This window comes from Hemiscyllium ocellatum, chromosome 29 (assembly GCF_020745735.1).
Source record: "Hemiscyllium ocellatum isolate sHemOce1 chromosome 29, sHemOce1.pat.X.cur, whole genome shotgun sequence".
NCBI classification, from domain to species: domain Eukaryota; kingdom Metazoa; phylum Chordata; class Chondrichthyes; order Orectolobiformes; family Hemiscylliidae; genus Hemiscyllium; species Hemiscyllium ocellatum.
This window is the reverse complement of record NC_083429.1, coordinates 30,826,604-30,835,933: the sequence shown is the minus strand read 5'-3', so window position 1 is coordinate 30,835,933 and position 9,330 is coordinate 30,826,604. Positions and strand designations below refer to the sequence as shown.

At 39.7% G+C, this 9,330-nt stretch overlaps 1 long non-coding RNA gene across 1 annotated transcript; it reads left to right on the top strand.

Moving 5' to 3' along the window:
• Positions 1-533: 533 nt before the first annotated feature.
• LOC132829708 (uncharacterized) lies at positions 534-6,425 on the top strand. Its single transcript, XR_009646264.1, has 3 exons — positions 534-617; positions 2,660-2,684; positions 5,893-6,425. It is a non-coding gene; the product is annotated as an uncharacterized LOC132829708 (long non-coding RNA).
• Positions 6,426-9,330: the final 2,905 nt, after the last annotated feature.

Genomic DNA, 9,330 nt, shown 5'->3' with positions numbered 1-9,330 from the left:
CTTGTGTTGATATCTGATATATCTGTATAATTAATTTCTGCCGATCGCAACGCATCTTCTTCCACACTCCTTAAGAGCCCCAGCCTTCCTTGCGTCCTCTAAAACAGAAGTTAAATACAAGTTAACACAGAAATGTCAAGATACTGGCAAAATAAGGGCAACAGCCTATCTTGATACCCAGACTGCACACTGGAAACATTTGAAAACCACTCAAGCACAGGTGTGTTCAAAACTTTTCCATCCATTTGAGGTTAGAATAGAATCAGATTGCTATTGAGGTTTTTGAGGCTGCCTGAAGCTATGTCATAAAAACTGAACTGAGGCATCATTCAAATAACCGAGGGAGCAAATTTATTTGTCATTGTGAGCTATGAAAATTAAAACAAAAATGTTTATTTGATTGAAACTTCACTTTGTATTTTGTACCTTTTATTCCAGTAAACCCAGAATATAATTTAATTCATAGTGATCACCAACCATTAATGCTAAAGTGCATTGGATGAACCTCAAACTGCTTTTCTTTTCCTTCACAGGTAGTTTTCCTGTGCGATCTGTCACATTTCTAGTCTTTCTGGTCTCTGTCATTTCATTACTGATCTGGGGCAGTGAATGGAAAGGTAAATTTATCAATTGTTGACATCAAGTACAAATGTGAGCTGACGGTTATAACAGATACCGACTCATTTACAAAACACAGAACAACTGTGGATGGTGGAAATCTGAAACAAAAACTGCTGGAGAAACTCAACAGGTCTGGCAGCAATTGTAGAGAGAAAGCAGAATTAACCTTTCGGGTTCAGTGACCCTGAGTTCTGAAGAAGGGTCACGAGACATGAAATGTTAATTCTGCTTTCTCTCCACAGACACTGCAAGAACCTGCTGAGTTTCTCCAGCAATTTCTGTTTTTGCGTTGACCCATTCACCAGTTGATATGATGCGATATATTTTACTAGGAGACTTCCCCCTTGTTATAGGTGCTTAGTAGCTGAGGGGTTGAATATCAGGTAAGAGGTACACACTGACGGTCACTTCCTAGGCCCTTGCTGTAGGCACCCTCTGCTTTCCTGTCTCTATGACCACCATTCTGTGGGTCTTGTCCCCACTTGTTTACACGTGGCCTGGGTCACTCTGTGATTCTGGAACTCTGAGGCTTATTCTTTTTTTGGGAACAGCCAAGACCTTCCAAATGGGGCCACGAACAAAAGAACTGTGAGCCTCAGAGCTCAGTGAGGAATATTTCTACCCTCGGGATCTAGACTCCAGGAGAAGGCCTGCAGATGGACTACCTGCACCACTTGATTGGCAAGTGGTTCAGTGGGTCTTCTCAAAAACAAAGGCCCTTACAAGTCTCTTGGTGGCTCTCTGGCTGACAGGTAGGAATTCCAATGACGCGAAAAGATTCCATCCACTGTTCAAATACAAGCAATGGAGCACGAAAGACAGGTAACCAGGGCAGCTAACACAATGTTGGCTATTACTTCAAGAGACTTGGAGTACAAGATTAGGGAAATCTTTTATAAGGGGCTGGTGAGACCACATCTCGAGTTCTGTGAAGAGTATTATACTGTTTATTTAAGGTCCACTTATTTAAAGAAATATATTATTTCATTGGAGGCAATTCAGTGAAGGTTCATGAGGATGATCCCTGTTAAAAAGAAATTGCCCTTTGAACAAAGATTAAACAGATTGGCACTCTATTCACTCGAATTTAGAAAAATAAGAGGTGATCTCATTGAAACACACAGGATTCTTAACTAGCTTAAAAGGGCAAATGATGAAAGGATGTTTCCCTCAGCGGGAAAGGCTAGAACCAGAGGGAAAAGTTTTGGAATATAGGGGTGCCAATTTAAGACTGAAATGGCAAGGGATTTCTTGTCACAGAGGGTTGAGAGTCTTTGGAACTCCTTGCCATAGAGAACTGTGGAGGCAGAGTCTGTGTTTATATTTAAAGGTGAGATAGATTCTTGAATAGCCAAAGAATCAAGGGTTATGGAGAAAGAATTGGAATATGTACGTGAAGAACTTCAGATCAGCCGTGATCTGTCATTGGAGAAAAGAAGGTTTAGGGGTGACTTGATAGAGGTGTACAAGATGATTAGGGGTTTAGATTGGGTTGACGATGAGAACCTTTTTCCACGTATGGAGTCAGATATTACGAGGGGGCATAGCTTTAAATTAAGGGGTGGTAGGTATAGGACTGATATTAGGGGTAGATTCTTTACTCAGCGAGTCGTGAGTTCATGGAATGCCCTGCCAGTAGCAGTGGTGGACTCTCCCTCTTTATGGGCATTTAAACGGGCATTGGATAGGCATATGGAGGAAAGTGGGCTAGTGTAGGTTAGGTGGGCTTGGATCGGCGCAACATCGAGGGCCGAAGAGCCTGTACTGCGCTGTATTTTCTATGTTCTATGATCCTATTGAATGGTGGAGCAGGCCTGAGGGGCCGATTGGCCTACTTCTGTTCCTTCTTATAGTCTTTTATAGGAGCAGTCAAATACATCATGAAACAGGTAAGAAATGCAGATGAGAAAGGCTTCAATGCAATAATAATCAAATAAAGCTTAAATAAATCATCTTCTAGCAACAGAGACTGGCATGATGAAAAAATGCTCTAATTGCAGAGAATTCCTAATAATGTAAAATTCTTCTCATTTCACAGATCGATACTGCCCTTGCAACTCTAGGTAAGCCACAACCTAAGCTCTTTGGTTCTTTAGTAGAAGCTTCTCAGCACGGTGGCACAGTGGTTAGCACTGCTGCCTCACAGCACCTGAGACCTGGGTTCAATTCCCGACTCAGGCGACTGACTGTGTGGAGTTTGCACGTTCTCCCCATGTCTGCGTGGGTTTCCTCCGGGTGCTCCGGTTTCCTCCCACTGTCCAAAGATGTGCGGGTCAGGTGAATTGGCCATGCTAAATTGCCCGTAGTGTTAGGTAAGGGGTAAATGTAGGGGTATGGGTGGGTTGCACTTCGGCGGGTCGGTGTGGACTTGTTGGGCCGAAGGGCCTGTTTCCACACTGTAAGTAATCTAGTATAACTGCTGAATCAACAATTGTTCAAGATAATTTGCAGAGCACTATGCACACAGGAAACAAACCCTAATCATTGCTATGTATGTACAGGAAATTCTAAACCTCAGACAGGCACTAAGTTTGTTTTGTACTCTCGCAGTTATCAGAGTTCAACTGAACTGAAGTTTCCGAGAGTAAACAACAGGGCTCCAACCAGGAGGATGTTGCAATTATCAGGCTTGAAGCAATAAATACCAGCTCTCTTATTTCAAAAACCATCAACATTCCCCAGCCCCCACAGTCTCCAAGTCAACCCCAGGATCAAGGTCTCCAATTTTCCCCCAAAACTTCTGACCACATCCCCACTATGAATCTGCCAGGATCACCATCCCATACGAGCCCAGAATAAACCTAAGCTCAGAATTGACCTTTCCAGGATAAAGACATGAGTCCCCATATGAGTTATCAACATTGCTTCCGTAATCATCCTTGTAGAAGTGAAAGCCAGGTCTGTACATTTGGAGAAATCAGTTGGCAATGACACACACACTTCCAGACTACATGGGGGAGCCCTGATGTCTGGGTTTCCCATGTCTTACTGAAAGTGTGGCGAAGTTGGGGCCAATTGAAGCTTTCAAAAGTCAATTTGAGGACTACCTGAAAAAAGTAACAGTTTCCAGCTTTGGGGAAAGTTCGGGGACTGCCATGAGGGGAATTCCTTGTTCAGAGGGACAACACCAACAGTATGGGCCCAATAGTTCCCTTTTGTGCTGTAAGCACACTATGTTGTCTATAGACCACCCATTCCAGGCTGGTCAGTTACATTAAAAACCAGCCCTATTGCTTGATCCCTGCTTGAACTGGATGCCTCATTCTAACACAAAGGAAATGTACAGTTTGAGGTATACATTGGAGGCACCCATTACCAGTATCTCTATGCAAGTTAACTACAAATCTTCAGATAACATGCAGGCCAGGAGATGGATTGGATAAAGGATTGATTCCTGGTTGGCTCTGGAAGAAGTCAGGTGGGCTAGGAGAGAAGCTGTTGCCGGAGACGCTCTGTTTTGGGGGGGATGGGTGACTTGGAACCTGACAAGGATGATTCTCCTGAGCTAGTAACATGGGAGACACATGGAGATGAGGATGATATGATTTATTATAATAGGCTCCAGAGAAATCAAAAAACATAAAATGCAATACAGTGCCATGGTCACAGTCAAAACAAGAGAAAAAGAGGCTAGAGGGAGGGTAATGATTTAGAGTTTCTCAGAGAAATCTGGTGTATTTTTTTTCAAGAAGCAATGTAAAAGCAAAGAGAAATGCTTGACAAGGGGGAGCTATTTATAATGTCAGTAAGGTTGGGAACCAGAAAAGCAGGACAATTTAGTAAAATTGGTGTCAAGGCCTCATAGATAAAATGACTCAAAGGTGAGAAATGAATGAAAAACTGGATAAAGGTGAAGGACAGGCTGCGATAGCTTAGCAGGTAAAGAGACGGAGAAGTTGTTGGAGCAGCAGAATGGATAGTCTCAATCTTAGTGACAAAGTCCACGACCTCCTTACACTTATTGAAAGTGTTATTGAATAGGGACAGAATACATAGGGTTAGAAAATGGCTAACAGTGGAGAACAGAGGAATGAATTACATTTCATGTCAAGAGAGAGAAATGGAATTACCCAAACATGAACACAGGACAACAGAATACAGATGTCTTACCGTGCATTTATAAAATCTAAATTCTAGGTCCTTATTGGAGCTTCACAATAAAAAAAAGCACATCACAAAATGAAAGGAAAAACATTTAGCCACTGTTTCATAAATAATTATTACCTCTTCTCAAATATCCAAATACATATAACATTCATTTCATTCCCTCAGAGCCTAGGTCATTCAGCTTCACTCAGAGGCAGTCAGAATGGGCACTGTGGTTTGAGAAGCAGGGAGCTATACTCTACCAGATCTTTGTGAGAATTTTAGTAAGTAAATTACAGGACAATAACTTGCTTGGATTGCCTTAAAGCCCTTTTATCCAGACAACCTTATCCCTCACAGTGGCATTACCTGGTTTGTCATGATTTGGTGAAATAACTCATCATGGCTGCAGTCAACAATAAATGGAGTGAGATGAATCAATGACACAATAGGTTTTAAGAACCAAAAGAACTGAGTACACTGGAAATCAGAAACAAAAACAGAAATTGCTGGAAAAACAGGTCTACTCAGAACTGGACCCAAAACATTAACCCTGATTTCTCTCCACAGGTGCTACCAGACCTGCTGAGCTTTTCCAGCAATTTCTGGAAATTTAGTTTTTGCTATGACGGGGGCATTTAAGAAATTTTTAGATAAGCAAATGAATGTGCAAGGAATGGAGAGGTATGGACCAAGGGCAGGCAGAAGGGATTAGTTTCATTTGGTGTCATGATCAGCACAACATCATTGACCAAAGGACCTGTTCCTGTGCTGCAATGTCCTATGTTCTACATTCAATGATTCAGAGTTGGTTGTACTCTATGGAAGAAGCTGACTTTAGAGATTAATTTGAGTAAATAGTGAGGTCTGCAGATGCTGGAGATCAGAGCTGAAAACGTGTTGCTGGCTAAAGCACAGCAGGTCAGGCAGCATCCAAGGAACAGGAAATTCGACGTTTCGGGCCAGAGTCCTGATTCATTCCTGATGAAGGGCTCTGGCCCGAAATGTCGAATTTCCTGCTCCTTGGATGCTGCCTAACCTGCTGTGCTTTAACCAGCAACACATTTAGAGATTAATTTGCCACACACACTTTATGTTTTATTTTCATAGGATAATCTTTGGAAACTTTACTGCTGCAGAATGAGAGAATTAATTTTAGTGTGTTACCATTGTTTATCTCATTAGGAATTCAAAGCAATGTGAGAACCAAGGAAAATCATGCGAAGTTGACCCTGTGGAAGATGCTGATGTTCATGAGGAAATAACATCAAAGTTATGAACATCTTGGGATTTTTATTTCCAATCTGTCAAGTTTTTTCTCTCCAAAGTGCCATCTCGTCCAGCAATTCACTCATGCATAGGCAAATCTAACATGTTGCTGAAGGCCCTCAGCTGCCCCACCATTTCACAAAACAAATGTTCTTCTCACCATAGCATCAGCTGTAGGTACTATGCCCAGTGATGAGCATTAGCTAACTGCTGTGATATATCCCTACCACTGAGCCACGAGGTTGGATTCAAGTCCCACGTTTTCCAGAAGTGTATAATGCCAATTCTAACAGGTTGTTTAGAGAATATCTCGTCTCACCCTGTTGATTTAGTTGATATTACTTGCCACATTTTTGACATCAATTTATTAAATTGTGTTTGAGAGAGACAATAGATGTAAGGAACCTAAAACCAGTATGACATTCACCCTGAAAAGTTTCACCACAAAAATGACGTCAGACATTACTTGCAAGTAATTGGCATTATTTCAGTCTCCAAGAACATAAAACAACAAATAGTTTGTCTGAGAATGTTAGCAGTTGTGTTTTTAATTCATGCCTTTTTCATTTAATTCGTATTCAATAATTGTTCATGACTATATGGATTGTCTCTGTAGAAACATTGAGAACTAAGATGATACAATAACTTTTCTCCTGCCTGGGTGATAAGTCTCTGCATTTCATTTGAGCCTAAAACCTATGAATGTTTAATCTAAGGCTCAGACATTTAATTCGTCTGAGGGAATCAATCTTGGGTAATTTGATCCAACTGTGGGTAAATGAAGTAATTCGTTATCGTTACTACATTGATTAGATAAGCCATAAAGGCAGCATGGAATCATCTAGGATGCATGAAGCTATAATACTTTCAAAGCATATTTGTTGCAACATGTTTGAGGGAATGTGTGTGTGTGTGTGTGTGTGTGTGTGTGTGTGGGGGCAGGGTGATTCATCATGTGATGACAATGAATATTAATTACATCTAACAAGAAACAAAAAAAACTGCTGATGCTGAAAGTCTGAAACTAAAACAGAAAATGCTGGAGAAACTCAGCAGGTCTGACAGCATCTGTGGAGAGAACGCAGTTTCAATATTTCAGGTCCAATGACCTCATTTGAAAGCTATTCTGAAGAAGCTTCACTGGACCTGAAACATTGAATACATTCATTGCACTGATGCTGCCAGACCTACTGAGTTTCTCTGACAATTTCTGTTTTTTGTTCCTAACTACATCCAGTTTTGGCAAATCTAGATGTAATTAAATGTGGTAAAGCCAAATAATACAATCACACTGTGGAACTTAGTCATTGCATAGATGAGGTCTCACTTTTGAAATGAACGAAACTGATGTATTAATGGACTTAAACTTTTTAAAAAATCTTCTGCATTGCCTTAACTTGCTCCAAGTCATGCTTTATCTCAGCCGCTAACATCAGAAACCACAGAATCCCAGGAGGCCACAGTACAGTTGTTGCTAAAGTTACCTTTATTCCTAGAATTGCAAAGACTTTTCATTACCAGGAATGAAATTAATCAAATTAATTGGTGGGAAAGGATGGGTCAAGGCCACATTAGTGATACAGATCAAACTAAACCTGAAAAGTTGACTGTATAACCTAACTGTGAAGATGTTAAAGAATGAAACAAACACAATCATTTCATCCATTTTTCTTCTGACAAGGAAACTCAAATTTAAAAGAAGCTGTCAATATGCAGGCTGACTTTATCAACAATTTTCATCAAATTGGCTTCAAAGTATCAGCATGCAGACTTCCAAACACTTCACTGGTATTTCCTAAATACTCTAAACATAGTTACTTCAAGTGCACTGAAGTTGTAAAGGGGGATTTGGAAATATAAATACATGAAAGCCGTATGCTCTCACATCTAACCATAGGCTTGTCATGCTCTGTTATTAGGAGATCTATTTAACAATTTAGCAAACTGTCAATATTAGATGTTGTGATTGTGGTAATTCATAATCAACCAACTTTATTCTTGACATTACAGTCAAAACATCGACAATCACCAGCAGAAATACCACACAGGCAATCTACTCGTAGGGAAGATATTTTAGTGAGTGTTGGAGCTGCCTATTTTTAAGAGACACAAAATGGCCGCACCTTAAAGAAAAGCTTGATTGAACAGCTTATTTTTAAGAGACACAAGATGGCCAAAATTTAAAAAGCCTACCTCAACAAAAAAGGTGCCTTTGAAAAGGGAATCATTCCAAAGCAAAAAAAAACATTATCTGATTGTCAAGATTCCAACGAATGCAAAGACAGCGATGAAGAAGATTTTTTAAAAGTTGCAAGATTCATAACAAAATGAAACTGTAACTCAAAAACTTTGAAAAATGGCTACAATAAGTAATTAATTCTAGTCTCATTAAGGATGTGCTCGGCCATAAATACAGTAGCTAAATATATCTTGCAGAAATTAGCTGTCCCTTTGAAACTATTTACATTGTTAGTAAGTTCTAGTTAAAGATTCTTTAAATAATCACAGAGATTTCAATACAATTATAAAACATCAAAGAAATGCCTGGTATATCTTGTCTGGTTAGCTAAAAAATGTTAACAATACAAATAATTAAAAAGTTCTAATTATTATTAATATCATGAGGTTTTAATAACAGAATCAACATTTTATACAAAAAGAGATAATGGAATTTGATAACCAGAACAATGGACAATAGCATTCAAGGAGTCCTTAAGTGATAAGCATGACCAAAAGAAGTCAGCCAGTAACTTTACACTGCAACATAAAAAGATCTCAAGACCTAGAAATTACAATAATGATTAAATACCATATAAAAAACTCAGAACCTGGGGCTGTCCATCAGGTGTTTTACAAGATTGGTCCCCCGGGGTGAAGGGGAGGATACAATAAGAACATTGTGTATGATCATTGTAACACAAAATGTATAAAAACTGTAAAATCAGAGTGTGCAATTGATTTCTGATCCGAGCTGATGAGTAAGAAAATGATTGTGTTTTCACGTCGTATCCAGATTTGGGGAAGATTCTTTGGCCTTCTTGCTTCATTAACTGGTTTTGCTGAAATAAAATTCTGCTATGTGCCTCTTTCATGTCTGCCTCCTGAGTCTTTGACTCTGGTTGGGGGAATTCCACTCTTAAAGTGAGCATGATGGGAAAAGGTATCTTTGAATTTATATAAAGTAATATTTGGTCAATAACAACATACAACATACACAATTGTTTGATTGCTTAACCATCAACAAAGTAAATCCAAAACTAAGAGTTAGCCAGAGTTAGAATGAGTCCTGTGAGTGTGATAGAGCAGAAAGAAAATAGTCGCACTCACCTTTGTCTAGTGCAGAAAACCTTTGAC